We start from the raw sequence: 20,811 nt of genomic DNA on the forward strand, positions 1-20,811 counted from the left end.
GTTAGAGGTGGGGCATGTCTCCTAGAAAGAGCTACCACATACTGCTGACAGCTTGCAGGATAGACACAAAGGCAGGAGCTAAATATGCAGGGGGCCCCACACCTTCACTAGGACTGATTAGCTGTGTATGCCTCTTTCCCTTTATTTAAACCTGGACCTCTGGGCTGGAGAGATGGGTCAGTGGTTAAGAGCATGACTTGTAATTCCAAAGGACCAGGGTTCAATTCCCAGCACCCACATGGCAGCTCACAATTGTCTGTAACTCCAGGTGCAGGGGATATGACAACTTCTCACAGGCACACATGTAGGGAAAACACTAAAGCACCTAAAATAAAGATAAATTAATTAATTGGAAAAGAAAAAACAACCTTGGAGCTCACATTAGCGATCTGAAGGTGAACTTGGGCCCAGTAGACTTCTACTTTGTTTCCCTCCTTGTTCTTCTTGTCAGTGTGGTTCTATGGAATAAATCTCCTCCAGCCCCTGTTTCTCATTGCTGTCTGTGGAGGACAGGGGGCGGGTCCTAGGTGGTTAAGGCTGGCAGGTCCAGGCTTTGGCCTTGATAAGTCTGGTAACTGCATGAGAAGAATGGAAAAGCTTTTTGTGGGGACTGTAGTGAGCTACTCAAATAGAGTGGCAAGGTAAGGTAAAAGCTCTCAGGAACGTTTGACAGTGTATGCATGGGTGCGCATGTATGCACACATGTAGTGGGCGGGTGCTGAGCTACGTGAGTGGAAGAATACCGGAAGGGGACGCCTCCAACATTCTGCATGGGCACTGTTGACACAGGAGGATGTGTCTCACCCAGTGGCCAAGGGGTGTGGAACATCTGAGTTTTAATTTTCCAAAAAGAGGGAGTGAACAGAGACTTCATTTATGTAGAACAGAGACGCCAGTCAGAGGTGAGTGAGGGAGAGAAAGGGATTTTTCTACAGAAAGAACCAAAATGATTCTAATCTACTAAGTGAGTCCGAGAGAGAAGGCAGATTGTAATGAAATAGGCGTTCCACTTTTCTGGGTTCCAAGACTGGTTCAAAACACGCACTAACTTCTAAAACTTTCTCAGCAAGCACACATGAAAGCTCGGGTGGATTAAAAGGGAGGAAAAAGATTGAAACCAGAGAGGGCTCCTGCTATGCGGAACCCCTGGGGAGCTCATCTCTTGGGTCTCACTGGAAGGGTTGGGGGAAAACACTGCCTTGGGAAGCAAGGTCTGGGGGTGTGTAGAGCCAAGTGCTTGGGGGGGTATCTGTCTGGGCATGCGAGCCATGGTCAAGGTTGTCACCTTGCAGCCTGGTACTCACTGGCACAGAAGCTAAAGTGTTCCGAGCAAAGCCTGAGATGCACTGGTCAAAGCAGGCAAGAATAGAAACAAGTCAGAGGCTGGAGGGTAGCCCTGACGGCTCAGAAGTTAAAAGGGTTTACTCCTGTCTCAGAGGACCCAGGTTCAGTGGCCAGCATCCTCATGGTGGCTCACAAACACTGCACACTCCTGTTCCAGGAAATCCAATATCCTTTCCGTCCTGTGGTCCCCAGACATGCATGTGGTACATATACACGCACGTGCAGGCTCACATGCATGCACAGAAAGAAAACCAAATCTTATAAAAAAAATAGAAATGAGTAAATGAATGGATAAAATTCATTGAGATACAGAGTTCTATCTGGAATGAATGGCCAGTACCCCGATAGAACAGCTGTGAGTTGTGGTCTTGGCATCTCTAAGGGCTTGAACTGGGCACAAACATACCTCCAATACACTGATATTGCTTCACTTCAAAAAAACAGTGAACTGTCCTTGCCTCTGTGGGGGGAGGAGGGGGGTGAGAGGAAAGGAGGAGAAACTCAGTGAATCTCATTAGAGTTGTTTACAGGGTTAACTGCCCTTCACAGAGGGCACCTCCACACTGGGTTAGGGCCCACCACAACAACTCAACTTAACACCAATCACCGTCATCCAGCGTCTCTCTACACTACGAAACAAAGCGGGCTATTAGAACCTCAACCTGCGAGTCTAGGGGGTCTGAGCACAGTTTACCGCATAACACTGGAGCCAGGCCCTGCCTACCATCTGGAAGCCCTTCGGTGACACAGAAGTGACTTGTGAATGGGCAGACTGACCAGGCACCTGTCAGCGTCAGGCATGGGTTCAGGGACCAAGGTTCTCTGTGAGCAGTGAGTTGAGGTCACCATGTGAAAGAAGGGAGCCGGAAGGGGCGGGTACAAGATGGGGGTAACCTCCCTCCATGAGAAGATGAAAACGGAGCACAAAGCGTGGATGGAAGCTTTGAACCACGAAGCCTCTTCCTCTTTCATCTCGTGAGGCAGGTGACCTGCTGATGCTAAGTATCCACACCGCCTGGGCGAATCTTTATGATGCCTCTGCAAAGTAGCTATGATTAACTCCAACGTCCGCCCATGGGAGCGCTAAGACCAGTGAGTGCGCGAGTCTTGACTGAGAACATACAGCCACTTCTTGGCAGAGCTGGGATTTGAATAGATGCTATCTGACCCCATACCACATAGCCTCCCCTAGTGACTAGGGGTTCAAAGGTGGGAGGGTGCAGGGAAGGAAAATGACAGCTCATCTGACCTGAGGACCTTAATCCTCCTCCTGAAAACAAGAAAGGTGCCTCCGGGGCTTGACAAGGCTAAGCCCTGAGAGCAGATGCAGGCTTGGGGACTGCACAGCGGCACTAAGGAGCTGACGGTTGATGTTTCAGGCAATGGAGGGTCAGAGACTTTTAGACAGGGAGGGTCCAAGAGGCAGAAGAGACAACTTTGGGGCCAGGGGAGTCAGGAAGAGTGGGGATAATCGTTGAAGGTAAGGCCCTCGAGACCCAACAAGTGATCCATCAGTCATCCTAACAAAGCCAAAACAGTCAGGAGCCAGGTAGGTGGCTGTGAGTGAGATATTTTTCTCCAAGCTCCCATGCTTCTTTGAGTAGTTGCGGAGAAAGCTTCACTCTTTCACCTAGAACTTTCTCCCATTTGGTGTTGCTCTCCGACGCAGGCACCACTAGATTCTTCCACGCTCAATTCTCCAGGGAAGGACAGTAGATACTCATTATGTAGTGTATGCCAAAGACAGAGTTTCATTTCTCCAAGACTTTACGTGGGCTCTGAGGCTCAGAGAGATAAAGGAGCGTGGTCAGTGGCTCAGAGCAATAGTGTCGGGATACAGACTTTATCTACAAACTGTAGGAATCTTTCAAAGAGCGCATTATGGTCAGTACACGTGGAGCGGATCCTGCAGTTCTGGATTTTCTAGTGGTTTCCTGGAAATGATCCTACTGCTGAGGTAAGCGCCACCCTGAGTAGTGAGGCTCTCTGAGACCCTCTAGGCTGGCACACTAGCACTGTCTTCTGGCTCTTTCTCCTCCTTACTCTCAGGTCCTGAGTCACAAGGGTGGCATTTCCTGATTTTTCTCTATTTGTGGCCTGAAGTTCCCAAGGTAGGAAAAGCAAAAGTCTCGGAGCAGCCCGGAAGATTCTGCTCTACAAGGCTGACGGGAAGCCTGGGGTGTGGATGCTCAGAAGCCAGGGAAAGCTCAAGGAGACCCTACCTGGGGCCTTCGTGGGAGCCATCTCTCGTTTTCAGGGACTTACACGGAGGCTGACAAAGGAAATAACAGGGTTGTCTGGGAGCTTTGACAGGGAGCCTCTCCCGGAGGTGTCAAAGTCAAGAAGGATGCTTTTAGCTCCACTGGATTTTCTGACAGAGCTCTTAGCAGTTGGGGCTACAATTCATCAAGGGTAGATCCTTCCTAAGGGAAGAGACATTGCTCCTTTGTGTTTTAAAGTCACAACATTACCATCTATCCCAAGGTTTTCTGACCAGGAGGTGTCTTGGGGGAAACAGTGCTGGCATGGGGAGTGGGGGTGGAATTCGATGCAGACATTAGTGGTCCTGGATTTGTCTCTAAGCTCCAGTTTCCAACTCATTCATCTTTCTCTGTCTTTACTACCATTTCTCTCACCCACGTGATAGGAATTGCTGTCAGTAGGCCAGTGGTGACCCTGAGTTCATCCCTTAATTTTCTGACTTCTTTCCAGTCTATCTTAAGTCTACGCTTGAATTTTATGGGTAGGTCAGCAAATCGTCTGTTGCACAATCACACTGGTGGGGGATGAAAAACTGCCAGTTCTTGAGACTCAGTCCAAACCAATCAATCCCAAACATTTTTGAGCACAGCCTAGGGACCTGCATTCCTAAGCATCGGTCATGCTGAAGGTCAAGACAAAGGGCATCCCTTGGCATCTGCTGGTTGGACAGAAGCCAACTCTATCCTGTAAAGAGGGGATGTTCCCTGATACAGTGGAGGCTAGAAGCAGCCCAGCTCCCTGAGATGACACTAGGGTGGGATATGGTACTCCCGAGGGGGCATGATGGGCAACTGGGAGGAGGACGTGGAGTCAGGGAAAGCAAGGCATAACGACCTCACCAAAGAGTAGAAGGCAGAATGCCAGGCATTGGATGGCAGGATGGCACAGTATGGCTGCAGGAAGACACGCTGGAATTGAGTTGGCTTGGTTGAGTTGGGCTCCTAAAGCTAATCTGAAAGCAATAACCTGGGACTGTGGAGCTGGGTTGGCTAGCAAAGTGCTTGCTGTGGATCATGGGGATCAGCTGGGATCCCCTGGAACTACGTGATCAAGTATGCCTGTACTCCTAGCTCTGGGAAAGCAGAGACAGGCAGGTCTCTGGGGTTCCAATCTAACCAATTGATGAGTTCTAGATTCTCAAAAAAGAAGGTGGAGTTAGATCAAGAACGATATCCAGCATTAACCCTTGACCTGTACTCGGACTCACACACACACACACACACACACACACACACACACACACACACACATACATCCCATTCATTCTTCTCAGTCTCAAGTGCACTACATCAGAGTCTGCTTCGGACACTCAGAAATGAGATGCAAGAGTCCTGGCCTATGGGGTTTGCTACACAGAGGAGGGAGACATCACAGGCTTGCATATAAGCACCTGCATCAGAACACTGGGTACTTGAGATGCTCTGCAGCTGGCTTCCATACCCACGAAGCAAACACAGTCTGTTATGTCTGTTGAAGGGCGAAGTTAACCCGAACCCCTAGGGAGAGGTCTAGGTGGCTTTTGACTCCTCCACATTTAAAGGAAACTGCCCTGTTGTGTGTCTGCCACTGCTCTGCACTGAACACCCTTACCCTCTCATTTTCTCTCAACAATAATCTTATTTTAAAAAAGAAAGAAAGAAACAACACAACGATGAAGTCATATTTTTGAAGCAGCTAATTCCTGATCATTTTCTCCCCAAGGCATAGCATTCTGTGTAGGAAGCATCCTAGCAGTTACCATTGTGTCCAAGACACCTCCACCCCCAGGGCCAGGAGAGGAGTGATGTGTTTCTAAAGCAGGAGCAAAAGAAAAAAAAAATCTCCCTGAGACTGAAAGGAGAGGGAATCAATTCTAGTTGCATGTGTCACATACATAAATAAATAAGGCACGATCAAATGTTTAAGACGGGCCTGCTCTGATTTACAGCCCATCAAATTCTGCTATCAAAACATTTAGAGAGGCCGAGATGCTCCTGGGATTTGTTATATTGACAATCCCGGTGTAACCTTTTCATTTCCCTCCTGGCGGGGGATCGGCACACACTCCATCTTCCAGAGCCAGAGAGCAGTGTGCTTTCTCCGCTCCCCAGGCACGCGTCAGGGTGAGACAGGGCTTTTCAGCAGCTGTTAGATTCTGTCTGTCAGATCTCTCCCTCCCTCCAGCGGATCCTCTGCATTCCCGAACCCACAGCTTTCTCCCAAACCCTTTTATCTCCCCCTTCATCTCAAAGACCCAGGATCAAGGCTGGGAGTTTACACTTATTCTTGGATTGAATGTCCTCCACAAAGCCATTCATTCAATAGCAAAAACTACGTAGATTTGAACTACAACCACAAGCCGTGTTCCCGTCTCATAATGCTTTGCCAAGGACCCAGAGGGTTGGGGGGCTGAAAAATGGCTCCCAAAGATATCTAGGGTCTAAGCTCTGGAACTTGGGAATCTTAACTTGTACGGAAAAGAGGCTTTGGCAATGTGACTGAGGCTCCTGAGAGGGGTGGGCTGTTCTGGATTACATAGGTGGGTCCTATATATGGCCACAAATGTCCTTTTGAGGACAGAGGGAGGTACAATTAACAATGAGTGTGGAGAAGGGGGTAAGAAAGGGGAGAGGAAGGAGAATCGACCATGGGGGCAAGTTATATTTTGGGAACACAATTTCCTCCCATGGTTTGAAACTGGTCTTGCAAGCTAAAGAACGCAACCGGGTCCCTAGTAGATGGAAGAGGCAGGAAGGACTCCCCACTGGCCCTCAGAAGCCTCACCTTGATGTGAGTGTAGTGTATCTGACCCCCAACTTCCCACTCCAAGCCCACAAGGTTTTTTGAGCCACTACACTTAAGCGGGTGTTCTGTGTCCACGGAAATGAGCCCAAGGGTATGGCTGAGCCCAATAATAGCCTGTGATTGTTTTGCAGCCTTGCCCACCTGAAGAAGCACCTTCTCAAGACTCTAGGCAGAGGAGGGGAGGGGAGGGGAGGGGAGGGGAGGAGAGGAGAGGAGAGGAGAGGAGAGGGGAGGGGAGGGGAGGGGAGGGGAGGGGAGGGGAGGGGAGGGGAGAGGAGAGGAGAGGAGAGGAGAGGAGAGGAGAGGAGAGGAGAGGAGAGGAGAGGAGAGGAGAGGAGAGGAGAGGAGAGGAGAGGCCCCCACCAGCCATGGTGATACCACCATTGCTTCCTCCTATTGAGCAGAGAGCTAGCATTCTCAACCCTGTTTGACCAGAACCACAGGGTCAAGGTCTGTTGCGTTAGCCTCCACATTCTGCCTCAGTAGGGACAGTGGGTGCCTTGCTCTGTCTGTGTTTTAGAGAGACAGTTTCCGCAGAGATGTGCCCTAGCTGGCCCTGTTCCCTCAGTCATGACTCTTCTCCATCTCTTTCCCCACGCCTGCTGGTCTCCATGCTGCCTCTTCTCTGGACCTTCTGCCTCATCTGTCTTGGGCTCTGACTTACAGGTACCCCGTCCTCTCCCGTTCATTGTTTCTCCAGAAAGATCTTTGGGAACTGGAGAGCACACCTGTAATATACCCAGGTATTCGGAAGACACTTCCAGACCTGTGACATCCAGACCTGTGACATCAGAGTCACGGAGTCTCGGAGTTCAGGAGTGGGCTTCTTGGGGATCTTCAGGAGATGCCTACTGAGTGAGGATAGGAACCCTGGAACCTCCTAGGCTTCAAGAAGAAAGCAATGACCGGGTGCATAGCTGGGTGCCCCTGGCTATCGCCTCCTGTTAGTCCGAGGAGGCTTGGGGAGGTGGAGGGATTTGCTTGAAGACTGTTAGAGACAGAACTGCATCTAAGCTGACTCTGGAGAGGAACAAATGAGACCCTGGGTGCAGAGGTGCTGCTGCCTCCTCCTGCTCACTCCTTCCCTCTTTCTTTTTATTCCTTCTTCAACTCCTATTTTTATGTTACAGTTATTTTTTTATCTCCACAGGGCTACTCTGGATAGCCCTGGCTGTCCTAGAACTCACCCTGTTGATCAGGCTGGTCTCAAATTCACAAATATTCACCTGCCTTTGCCTCCCAAGGGCTGAGATTAAAGGTGTGTGCCACCACTACCGAGTCTCAACTGGCTTTTTTTTTCTTTAAATAAGGCAGGGTCTCTTACTTGATTCAGAGCTCATTTTAAATGAGGAGACTGGAGAATCTGAGGAGTCTAGGCTCACAAATAGGTCCATAGGCCAAGGGGCTTTTGGCAGGTGGCCTCTGGCAGTTTATTGAAAGGCAGAGTTGGGCTGACCCAACCAAAAGCAGCTACCAGGTTGGTAAGCAGGGGGTGTCTATGATGGCACCTGGACTAACTATGGGCTAGGTGGGTGATGGTATTACTGGGATTTGCTGAATGGATGTCTTGGTGAATGGATCAAGCCTGGAGCTGCACTAAGGCCCGGGAGTGAGGGTACATACATGCATTCTTTCCTATTTGAGCCCCTTCTCATCCTCTCTATTCCCAAACACACGAGGGTTTTCAGCAACATGCTTGGATTCAGCAGGAAGGAAAAGCCCCCCTTTTATGGTCACCATCATCAGAATTCTTCCCCTGCCTGGCCAGTGTGGATGCATTCTAGGAAGGGATGCTTTGCATTTAAACTTGGAAGAGAACCTCCGGCAGGCAGTCCACTCCTGCATAATTCTTTTTGTATCTCTGAGCGGTTTTGAGAGCCGCTGCTCTCCTGCGGAAAATCTCCTATTCCTTTGGGCCCCACGGCCCTCATTCCTCTGTACCAGCAACAATAATGATCCTGACAGAAAGGCATCCCTCAGGCCTCTGCTGCACCAGAGGTCACAGAGCATATTCACACATATCCATTTGCATAAGGCCCAGGACCCTGCCTGCTGAGCACTGCAGAAAATGCTAGAACCTGTTTTCTCCACAAGGCCCCAAAGGGAGGCTGAAGCGGATTTCTGCCATGATCCATCTCAGAGCTTCTTCACACCCGTTCTCTGCTGGTAGCTTTTGCTTTGTATGAGCAGCCAACTGGAAGGCTGGTGCCTTCCACGTATGTGCACAGGAGACACAGTGCTGAGCCCACCTGCTGAACTGGAGGAGAGACTGAAGGAGGTCCCTGCCTGAGAGAATAAGCAAGAATGGCCAAGGGTCAAGGGCTGAGGACAGCACACACTCGGGGGGGGGGGGGCGGAGGGGGGAGACAGGTTTTCTGTCATTGGATCGGAGTCACAGAAAGAAGCTAGAAAAGCATTGTGACAGCTAGCTTGTTTGAGGCAAAAAGCAGGTCAGAGACAAAAGGGTACCCAGATTTTCTCATCTGCTCCACAAGGGGAACAAGAAATGAATACTCACAAGATTGCTGTGGGAGTCAAATACTCTGGTTGATTGAGGTAAAATATGTGATGTAACCTGGCATATAGCAGACATGCCCTCAACTTATTAATACAACAAAGAAGTATGGGATCCTTTGAACAAGCCCTGACTTTATCCTAAGCAAAATCACTGCCTGATTTTCTTGTTCTGTGGGGACCCCAAGCTCTCTGTCACTTAGGATGACAACACAGAGTTACTTGGAATATTCCCTCCTTGCTCTGTTATTTGTGCATAACCTTCTAGGTGGTTCCACATGAGGTCAAGCCATCCTCACGTCTTACTAGATTACAGGGGTAGACTAACATTGCTTCCTTTCATGGTGAGTTAGTCTGTTTTTTTTTTTTTAATAATTACTAGTATTACTATGACAAAATATCCACGTGCTTTCTAAAGAAAAGAGATTTGGGGGCCACAGTTCTGGGGATCCAAGGTCAAGGGAGCCACATTTGGTGACAGCATTTTCCTCCCTCTCCCTCTCCTTCTTCTTCCCTACCCCCCTGGCTTTCTCTCTGTGTGTCTTGAGACATAGTCTGAAAGAGTTCGAACTTTTGAATTCATGTCACTATGTCCCTTCCTGCCGCCACCTCCCAAGTGCCCTGATTACAGGTTTGCATCGCCTTGCCCAGCTGTGGTGGTGACCTTCTCACTGGCCAAGTCTTGAAGTGATGCAGAGACTCACAGGAGTTGCATGTACAGCGGCGGGGCTCTTCTGTTCCCTCCTCTTTTTATAAACCCTCCAGGATCCAATCACCAGGGCTCTACTCTAATGGCCTTTCCAATTTAATCACTCTCCAAAGTCCACCTCTAAAGGCCACAGTCAGATTAAGTTCCTGCTCCCCTTAATAACTCACAACAAGGATGTAATTCCAACTCGTGACCTTGTATCTAAATCATACAACATGCTTTCTAATATAATCATTCAACATGCAGACATACTCTGGCTGTCCTGTGCACCTCTTCCCCAAGTCTCTATATCCCCCGACTCTTTTTATTCAGAAGTGACAAATGGTGGCTTCTTATTCTCCCTTGAATCTCATTCCAGTCCTTCTCTCAGACCCTTGATCTCTCAAGACACAATTCCAGGGCTCTTATTGAACCACACACTGTGTCTCGTGGTCTCTCTGCACACCCCCTCCTTACTGCCAGATACTTGTGGTGACGTAACAGCCAGACCTCTAGTCTAGACACTGCAGACAAGGCAGAGAACAAAGGAGACCAGCTTTCTCTGACAAATCCAGGTTCTTAGAGGCAAGGCTGTCTGACTTGTAGCCACTGTTGCTGAAGAGTTTCCTTAACATGTATTGCAATGGCCACTTAGTGTCAGCTTTCTCCTGGTGGACAAGGAGAAAGGAGGGGGGGGGTGGCAGCTTGTTTTAGAGCTAGCTAGGCTCCAGGAGAAGTAGTGAGGGAACAAGAGCATTGTGGAGGTGCTAACCACCTGAGTGGAGGGCGTAAAGGAGAACCGAGAGAGGCAGAAGCTTTCCAAGGGTCCTAGACCTACCCTTAGTGGCCTAACTCTGCCAGTTGTGTCTCCCATCCCAAAGACTCCAAACCTCTCCAAATAGTGCCCCAAACACCAGGGACCACTGTTCAAACGGGTGACTCAATGGAGGCATCTCACATGTGACCCTTAACAGATTCGGAGGAATGACTGAGCCTGAGTCCACATCTGATGGGGCTACCTGGTTGGCCTAGTCTGTGTGATGAAAGACACGATGACCCCCACAGTCCCCGAGGACAGCTCTGTGCAGGCCACGATGCTACCCAGGTCACATGTCATCCCTGAACTTCACAGTCTTTGAAAATAATTGATGCATACAGAAGCTTAGAAGTATCTGCTAATGTAATTGAGGAAATTACCTAATTTTTTTTTTTTTTAAAAGAAGTATCTGCTAATTTGCACAGAGAGCCAGAACCGAGCAAGGCTGAGCAAGGCTGGGATTTGAACCTAGGCTCTAAGCTGAACTTTCTGAAGCAAGTCATGGGTGTTGAAGTTGAGTTAAACGGATGTGGGAAATGAGAGAGAACAAAAAAGGAAGATGAATCTGGTCATTTAAAGATATCCACAAGAGCTAGGAAATCGGTTTTGTTGGTAGGGTGCTTGCCTAACATGCCGAGTTTAATCCCCACCTCTGTATACGCCATGAATGGAGGCTTAGGATTGAAAGTCCATCACTCAGGACGGACAGGAGGATCGGAAGTTCAAAGTCATGCTTGACCTCATAGTGAGTTTGAGGGCAACCTGGGCTATGTGAGCCCTGGCTTAAAACAAAATAAAACCAACCAACCAACCAACCCCCCTTCCCCCCAAAAAGACACAAGGAATAGGATTCTATTTCTCAAAATGGCCACTGCACGGTCCATTTAACAAACAGAAAATCTGGAAATCTAATAGCATCCCAGAATTGTGTGGGAGCAATGGGTACCAAAATGTTCCATGAAGACTTTCCCGCAGGACAGGGACATACCCTACCTAATGCCCACTGACTTTGGACATGGGTACATGTAGTTTTTCACGTTTCTTCCAGTTCAGTAACACTTAAAAAGAAATCCTGTCTGTTCCGGTTTTCCCCCCTCTTTTCTTCCTCCTTCACCCCCACCTCCCTTTTTTTTCACCAGCTCCCAAGTGATGTTACCATTTTTTCCATAGCAACACACTAGGATACCGGTTCTGCTTTGCTGGGAGAATTCTGAGACCAGGGAGAGGAAGAAGACAATGCGGGTGGCCATGGGGAACGGTTTCCGCAACTCCAATGCCCTCCGCACATGCAGACGAGGCATCGGACAACTTTAGGAGAAACAGCTGTTATTACCCCAACTCCCTGCTTCTATTATGAACTAAGCATATGCCTTTTATATCCATGGGGGAAAGTTCTAGATGCCTAACCTCTCATGGACTTGTTCTTTCCTGAAGTTCTCCCTCCCGTCCCCTGTCTTCAAACCCTCTTGAGAGTGTAGGAGGCAGCTCAACTTGTCTCTCTGCCCCTCACCCCAGCTTTCTTGAGATGTAGTTGGCAAATAAATATCATATGTATTTGCTGCAGTGTACACTGTGGTGTTTGGACACAGACAAGATGCTATGAAGCCCATCCTTCCTATGGTTACTGTATTTTTTTTCTCTCTTTTGTGGTGAGAGTAATTACAGTCTGTGGATCAAGACACCAGGAGAAGGTGGTGGCTGGGGTTTGGGAGGACAGGAGAAAGGAGAACAAACCCTGTGTGCCTGGCTCTGTGGTCGGCTCTCTGAGGCAGTTATCTCCTGCCATCCTCACGGGCGTCTGAAGGGAGGAGAAGCAATCCTCCTCTAGCTCCTTATCAAGAGCCCTACCCGTGAGTCCAGAAGGTGCCCGTGTCAGCCAGGGCTCCAATAACACGAGACTAGGGCAGTCACTGTCACGGGGAGCTTGTTATTGTCCACTTGCCTTCCGTGTTGCTCATCCACCGTGGCTGATGGTGGGAGAGCCAGCGTCTCCCATCAAAGGTGATGAGCAGTAATCAGATCAAACCTGCCCTTGTTCTTTCCAGCATGACCTCCCGCCTCCCTCTCATATCTATTCTCTGAGAGAGACTGCTGTGGGGAGCTGGAGGGCATGCAGTGCGGAGAGAGACGGCCAGTCATTAAAAAGTAATACCTTTGAAGAATATGTAACGGCACGGGGACCTATGCACATAACGCCAAGTGAAAACTGAAGCTGCAGCACGCTGGGATCCCAGTTATGTGACTGAGAGCGAGGCACAGTACAGAGAGAAGAGTCAGTGGGCTCTGGAGGTCGAGGGTCAGGGCTGACTGCACGGTGGGACAAGGGTGTATCGGGAGTGGAGTGAGAGAGCCAGAGTAGTTCTACATCTTGATTTTGGTAGTAAGACTTCAATAACACGCATTTGTTAAAATCTGTAGAATTGCACTTGAAAAAGCATAAGTTTTATTGTATGCAACTCAAATCTTAAGGAAAAAAAGAGACAAAAACTGCAGCTATGTGCCATAGCTATATACATATATGTGCATATATATATATATACATATACATAGTATATATATATGTGTGTGTATATATATACAAATGCATATATATGCATATATATGCATATATATATATGCACACAAACACATATGATTCCAACTTTTGTAAAAAGAGTTATTGAAACTGAAAAAATTGGTGCTATTGGGGACAACTGGTTCTAGAATCTCTGACCCACATCAAAGAGTATCAATGATTCAGTCCCTTATATGAAGCTGTATCGTGTTTGTATAGAACCTACACATTACCTCCTAGCACTTTAAAATGATCTCTGTGCTGCTTATTAAACTGCATGCCCTGTAAGGATTATGTAAAATGTTTTATAATGTATGTTTGGAGAATGACAAGAAGATAGATCTGCATAGAGTCACTACAGTGGATATTTTCTTTTGTGTATTCTTGACTGTGGTTAGTTGAAGCCATAGACATAGGACCCAAGGCTGCGGGGGCTGTATGTATAAACATAAGCCGCACAACCTGAAATTCATCATGTTGAAAGGCAAACGTATATAGGACCATGCCTGCAGTGACTCCGATACTCCTTGCAGGCTGGGAGAGGCTGTCTTGGCAGGAGCAATGAGACTCAGGAGAGCCTGGTGGTGAGGGCCCATCCTGCCAGGACCGCTGTGATGGGCATGGGTGCCCACAGCCTGGGAGGAAGGCTTTTGGCCTTTTCAGCAGACTTTGATTCTGTCAGCTGAGCATAGACTTGCTGAGGAGGGAGGGAGGATGGAGGAGGGAAGAGGGAGGAGGGAGGGAGGAGGGAGGGAGGAGGAGGAGGAGGGAGGTTCCACCAGGGGAGGAGTAAGAGGCACGCATGCTTCAGCTCTCTGTCTTTCCTATTTCCCTGGTTACACATTGCTTCAGTGTCCAATTCAACATCCCATTGTTCAGCTGGGCTCTATTCTTCCATCTCTCCCTGTACATAGCCCTCAAAATAAGTTATCAAAATAAATATTGGCCACCGCGAGCACAGTGCTAGACTCTCCTTTTGTCTCAGGGCCCACTGCAGTCATCAACAAATAGCTTGGGGAGGGGCAGCTAATAAAAAAGGTCCCTACATGACGAGGAAATGACGAGGCAGGTAGGATATACTCTCTAACTTGAGAACAATTCCTAGGTCTCCATTTCCTCATTTGTCATATGAGGCCAATAATGGTACTGACTTCACATGACGGTGAGGGCAAAATAACCTGTGAGCTTAATAAGAGACACAGAGAATAACAGTCTCTGGGTCAAGGAAGAGAAGAGCTTAAATCTTGGCTATAAGTTTTATTATTACAAGCTAGATGAGCTCAGGCAGGAGTAGCCAAATCCTGAGGGTCATGAAACGAGAAAACAAACAAACAAACAAACAAACAAACAACAACAACAAAAACCCTGAAAACACTATAAAGTTATTTGAGGGGATCTGGAAAGTCTCAGAGTGAAGGTAAAGTCTATGTGTGTGGATTCCTTGGCTCTCCTAGGCAGAATCTGTGTTGTGATCGATTACTGATGTCTGCTCTGGTCAAGGAAAGGACAATGGTGTGTGTGTGTGTGTGTGTGTGTGCCATCTAAGGAAAGGACAATGGTGTGTGTGCCACCTTGGTCTATGTTATGTTTGTTTCTGGATTCAGACATGTCAGGACACATTGAGAATTGTGGTAGGACAGGCAGGACTGTAATTTTGTGATGTCTATGGCCCCAAGGGTTGTCTGGAGGAAGCAACACATCCTTAGACGAGGCAGTAACCAGACTTGAGTACACAGGGGTTTTAGCCATCATACATACAGGTCTGACAATGGCTTGCTGCCGGATCTTTATCAGGTCACCCTTTGACCCAGGTCCCAAGGGTTCATGTCTGAGTCTGTGAGGGAGAGAGAAGGTGAAACGGACAGAGCTGTCTCAACAGAATTCTGGAGACTGATGTAGATCACAGCATGGGGCAGGGACGGGATAAGACAAAGCTCCTCCACACTATAGTAGAGTCTCTGGACTGAGGTGTGCTAAGTGTCGTGGGTTGCATCAGAGTATGGTGTAGATATTGTGTGGTTTCTGGGGCAGGAGCACGAGTCTAAGTGTCATTATTTTGGATGGATTAGGAGGTGATGGTTTGGTGGCTCTCTAGAAGGAGGGACACCTGCAGAGTTCTCCAAGGACCAGGGGCTAAATATGATCAGAGTCCAGAGGCCTTATGTGGTGGGTGGGACAAGTTCCATGCACAGTGACCCAACTTGGAGCCTGAGGCTGGACATTCCTAAAGCATAGTTCCTGATGATACACGGTGTGGGGTGAGTGCTCTTGGTGCAGACTCAGGGCACATGGCATGGGGTGAGTGCTCTTAGTGCAGACCCAGGGTGTTTCTGGCCAGAAGGTACGGAGGCAGAGGCTGCACAGAGATAAAGGGTTAGCCTTGTGAAACAGAAGATCTTGAAAAGAAAGGCTGCCCTGTTGGGGAAATGCTATGGCTGAAGCATAAAGATAGATGTGAAAGCAACTGCTGGACTGGGGTGCACAGCCTGGGCAGGGTGGGGCTGAGGGGACAGTGGTGGAGCTGGAGCTGGTGTGTGTGTGTGTGTGTGTGTGTGTGTCCAAAATGAGTGGAAGGAAGAAGCATGGATGCCAAGCACAGGGATTCTGTTTCACTGCTGTCCTGTTTCTAGATGTTGGAACCACAAGCCAGCTGAGGGACGCTGCGTGGAGAACAGCTAAAAGACAGAACAGCCAGGTGGAAGGGATGAATTGGGATTTCAGAGAGGGCAGAGCTCCTGGTGCTTCATTGAGAGCAACATGGGAAGGAAACCCCGTTTGTGCTTTTGAAGGCAAGCCAACTTGTTAAGCAAGACGATGAACAAACACAGAAAAGAACGAAGGCGGCGCGTGTTCATGCGCTCAGAAAGCAGAGACGCAAGGGGTGTGTTGTGTTCTCAGCCCTGGCCTTAAAAGAGCCCTTCTAGGGAAAGAAGAAAAAGAGAAAGAAAAGGCCCAAAGCCGCTTTCCACTGAATTGAAGTGGAAGACACAAAGCAAAGGCATGATCAGAGCATTCCCAGGATGCAATGCAACTTCCTCCCGGTGCCAGGGGAAAGACCCCTCTTAACCCTGTCCTCTGCGCGCCTTCCTGGCTTGCTCTGCTAAAAAGCACATGGCTGGAAGATGCATAGGCCAGGTCACCGTGCCCAGCGGGGACTCTGCTATGAATGAGCACCCCCTCCTTGTTCTTGTCTTTGGAGCCTTGCTAGGAAGGAGGAAAACCAGGCCAAAGGCAAGATGAAAGGGCCTGTAATCTCATAAAAGAGTCCGGCGATGCTCTGAAAGGCTGGGAGCTGGCACCTGCCTTTACACTTCAAGGCAGGCAGTGTGAAACTCATTGGGGCCAGAGGCCCATAGTCTGCCCTTCCCCTGGTCCCTGGGCCTGGTCAGCCATGTTCAGCGGGAGGCTAGCAAGGAGAATATCCAACCATGAAATCCTCAGGATCCAGAACCTGCTTCACGGAAGCGTCAGAGACTCCAGGCTCCGTCACCCCTGTTCCTGGTCTGACACGCTAGGATTTACTCTATCAGTGTCTTTGGTCTTGAGATGACTGTGTAGTGGGAAGACATAGCCAGTGCTGCACGCTAGCCATTCCAGTGGCCTCAGGAAATAAGATCACCAGAATCAAGAACACGGGTCCATTTCCAATGGGATGAATGACGGAGTGTGTCTTATTTGTCACCCTGCACCAGGAGAGAAAAGTTGTCCTGTGGTGAACCCAAGAAATCAAAGGGGCAAAGAAATGGATGGTTTTCTGAATACAATCCCCAAATAATCAGAACAGGACTCTAACGAAATTCCTTACAATCTATTTACTGCTTCCCAAAAATAGACCAGGAAGAGACCTGGGAGGGTATCCAGGATCAAAGACTGTATGCTATATCCTTTGAGTTGAGAAACGTAGAGACGTGAGCAAATCCAAGAGACAGAGGGAAGTGGGAAGGAGCTGAGATAAAGGCAGTTGTTCGTTCATTCGTTCTCATGGCCCAACCATGCCAGTAGCATTGTTGGCTCTTGCTTTTCTGCCTTATCTCTGAAACACATTTGCACAGGAAGGCACGGCATGGAAAGGAACTAGAAGCCCCCAAGTGCTTTTGGTACCTACTTAGGGACCATCCAGGGCAGGCTCTGATCCACTTTGGACCTGGGGTCTAATTAGATGGTGTCTTAGTTCACTTTCTGTTGTTATAACAAAACACCCAAGGCTGGATACTTTACAAAAAAAAAAAAAAAAAAAAAAAAAGGTTTATTTGCCTCACAGGTTTAGAGTCAGGAGATCCAGGTTGCCATGCCTGCTGGGCCTCTGGTGAGGGTCCCTCTGTCTGCATCACAACATAGCTGGAGAGGAGAATGGGTAAACGGCTGCATGTAGAAGGGGTCCAGCTGGTGGGGTGGACTCACTTTATAACAACCCGCTTCTGTGAGAACTAATGCATCCTGCAAGGCCTGCATTAATTTTTTTCTTTTTATGAGGCTAGAGACCTATAACCTAGTTACTTTGTACTGAACCCCTTAAAGGTTCTACTGCCTTTGTGAGTCACATTCAAACCATAGCTGGTAGGGTGATCCCTCAGCTTCAGCATCTGCTATACAGGACTCTGAGGGGCTCAAGGCCACTCAGAGCATTGGCTCTCAACCTTCCTAAAGCTGCAACCCTTTAATATAGTTCCCTCAGGCTGGGATGACCCCCAACCACAAAAGTATTTCATTGCTTCTTCATAACTGTAATTTTGCTACTGTTATAAGTCATAATGCAAATAAAGATCTGATGGGTGATCTCTGTGGGGAGGTCATTCGACCTCCAGGGAATTTGAGACCCACAGGTTGAGAACCACTGACTTAGAGGAAAGTATCCAGGATCATCAGAACCTCTCAGAGCCAGCAGAATAAGATGGGAGCTCCAGGATGCTTCTTTCTAGCTGTAGAGAGCCAGACAGGACAGATCCAGTCAATACTCAGATTTGGAGAAAGCAAAGAAGGAAGATGGGATACTCCTGTTTGGGAGAGTCTTAAAGGGATGCCCCACCCCAGGGCAGTTTGGAGTGACTTGATAGCAGAGATGGAAGACCTAGGATGACAAAGCTATGGGAGGAGGAAGCATTTTCTGGTGGAAGTGTCTGAATTAGCTGTAAGATTTGCTGCCTGAGGAGAAGCCCATTGTTTCAGGAAAGGAACCGCTTGTGAGCTTTAATTAGCTAGAGTTTGGTTAAGTGTGAATGGGTGACAAATGGGGGTGTGTGTGAAGGGACAGAGAGGGGAGAACCCAGCAGCTTGGGACACCCATGTTTTGCTCCCATAAATGGCAGCAGCTGGCAATGAGGCTGAAATGAGGCCAGGGCAGAGTAGGTGTGTGTGTGTGTGTGTGTGTGTGCTGAAGGCGTGGCTGAGAAATAAGTGACAAGCCCCTGTGCTTTGTGAGCTGAGGACAAATGCCGTCTGCTCCAGCTGTCGCTGACTGTCAAGTTCTCTACCAGAGTCACCATTTGTTACTGTGACCTCGGCTTGTGGGACTCGAGTGCTGAGAGTGCTTTTCTGTCCCCTCTGGCTTAGTGTATGGTGCCATCTCCACCCTGCCAACTTGGCAGGGGATTCACTGCCAGGACCAGGCAGCCAGGTGAGAGCTGCAGTACCCACCTCCCACCCCCATCCCCATCCTGCTGGCTGCCTGCCTGCTTTTTGCTACCTCCTTCTCTGAGCACCTCAGTGATGCCAGCAGCTTTACTTGGAATGCACCAACACACAATCTTTTCTCCCAAACTCGAGTAGACTTCAAGGGATAAGAAGTTAGACAGGAGAAGAAGCATCAGTGTGAGTTCTGTTTTAAAAGTCAGGAGAAATTGTTATTCAGCAACTAGAGGACGGAGCATCCAATAGGGCTGGCTCCCTGAGTCAGCTCATGCATTAAGGCTGTAGTTAAAGGACAGATCCCTCATTAGAACTGACAGATCACTAGGATCTGGTGCTTGTGTGTCTGTCTCTCTACCAACAACTGACGGTGTCACAATACTTTCTTTGTCCTGAAGAAACCAGGGAAGGAGGTAACAGGCTCAGGAAAGAGCCACAAGTGACTAAGATTAAAGCATGTCACATGTAACCTTCCATTTTGGATGCTACCCAGGCTTTTATGTGCATCTCAAAACCCGGTGGGTTTGGTCCGCTGAGGTCCAAAGGCCTGGGACTTCTCTCTCTGCATGCTCCTGCAGGGAGGACAGCAAAAATGCTGGCGATCATCCTCTGCTTACTCACACGAAGCCTCTGGGGCAGGATACAAGATCATGAACGCTATTCTTCTAGTTTCTGCCAGCCAGGCCATAGGACTATCATTTGTGCCATGGGAACTGTTAAGAAGTGCCTGGAATAGGTTTTGGAAGAAACAGGTTCAAATCCAAGCCTCTGCTACACAAAGCTGTATGTTGGGGGCTGGTCTGGTGCTGCTATATATTCAAATGTTAAATACTGTCCCCTCAGGCCCCGCCCCCCCCAAATCTGGCTGTCCCTGACTAGCAGCAGATCCTCAAGTACATGAAGTAATGCTATGCAAACTTTGCTCCCGAGTGTAAAGCTATTGGTTAAATAAAAGTGGCTACAGACAGTTTTGGGGAAGAATAGAAGTGTGTGAAGTTTGAGTTACCGGGATGCCGGTAGCAGGTGAGGCAAAGTGGAGAGGAGAAGAACAAAGGAGGAAGGAAAAAGGAGGAAAGAAAAAGGGCGGGAACAGGAGGTCTCCATTAGATATGATGGACTCTGGGGACAGGTGGATGGAGCAGACCTAGCCTGGGAGAGAGAAAAGCAGCAGGCATTTGGGGGAGCACAGCTGGAGAAGTAGCTATTAGAAAAATAGACGAGGGGTAATTCCCCCAGTCATCTGTGCCCAAGCTAAACAAATAAATCACAGTCAAATCTCATTCATTTGGGAGCTAACGGGATGGAAGTAATTAAGTAAGCTACAGGTGTATGTGGTGTTCTTGGCTGCACTGTTCTCCACAATCAAAGCGTCTGCCAGTGTATGGTCTATCTACACACACAGTGCCATGCTCTCTGGCAAAAGGAACAAAGCACCAATACATGTAACAACGTGTAGAGACATCAAAAATGCTGTGGCAAGTGAAATAAGCCAGTCACAAAAGACTCTCCATACGGTCTGACTCCATTTCTGTGACATCCAGAATGGACAGGTCTACAAAGGTGGAGAGAGAGAGAGAGAGAGAGAGAGAGAGAGAGAGAGAGAGAGAGAGAGAGAGAGAGAGAGAGAGCGCCATTGGCCTTCAGGAGCTGGGCTGAGGCAGCAAGTGTGGAAGGAACCAAGCTATAAAGACAGGAGTTTCTTTCTGGAGTGATAAGAACCTTCTAAAATTGGGTAGTGGCCACACAACTCTGTGTATATTGAAAGCTGCTCATTAGATCATTTTTGATGAATGGAGTATATGGTATTGATGCCCGAGGAGTCAAGATGTCTGACTCCACACGCATGATGTCCACACAGGCACCACCCAAGGCACTCAGCAGAATGCTGAACTGATGGACACACAAACCGTCAGGGAGACTGAGGTTCTTTCTTACACCAATCCTATAACATGCCCTATGTGTTTTAAGGCAGCTCACTGAACTCTCAACCCCTGCTGTGAACCAACCTTCATCTGTAAAACCAGGATAACATGGAGACATCCTTTGGGAATTGTGTTGGGACTGAAGATCCCATGGAACGCCCAGGACAGAGCTCTGAATAATGACCAATGAGAGCAGTGTGGCTTTCACTGGGAACTGCTTCTCCTTATTGTGTATGAGAGAGGACTGGGTTTTGAGGAGCCCAGAAGAGGTGCTCTGCATGGCAGACAAGGACAGAAGTTA

General features: G+C 48.5%; 1 protein-coding gene across 1 annotated transcript in view; it reads right to left on the minus strand.

Moving 5' to 3' along the window:
* The window catches only part of Zhx2 (zinc fingers and homeoboxes 2), a 142,099-nt gene that overhangs the window by 23,769 nt on the left and 97,519 nt on the right, over nucleotides 1–20,811 (minus strand). The window lies entirely within an intron of this gene.

This window comes from Mus caroli, unplaced genomic scaffold (assembly GCF_978045245.1).
Source record: "Mus caroli unplaced genomic scaffold, Mus_caroli_1 scaffold_16, whole genome shotgun sequence".
Lineage (NCBI taxonomy): Eukaryota > Metazoa > Chordata > Mammalia > Rodentia > Muridae > Mus > Mus caroli.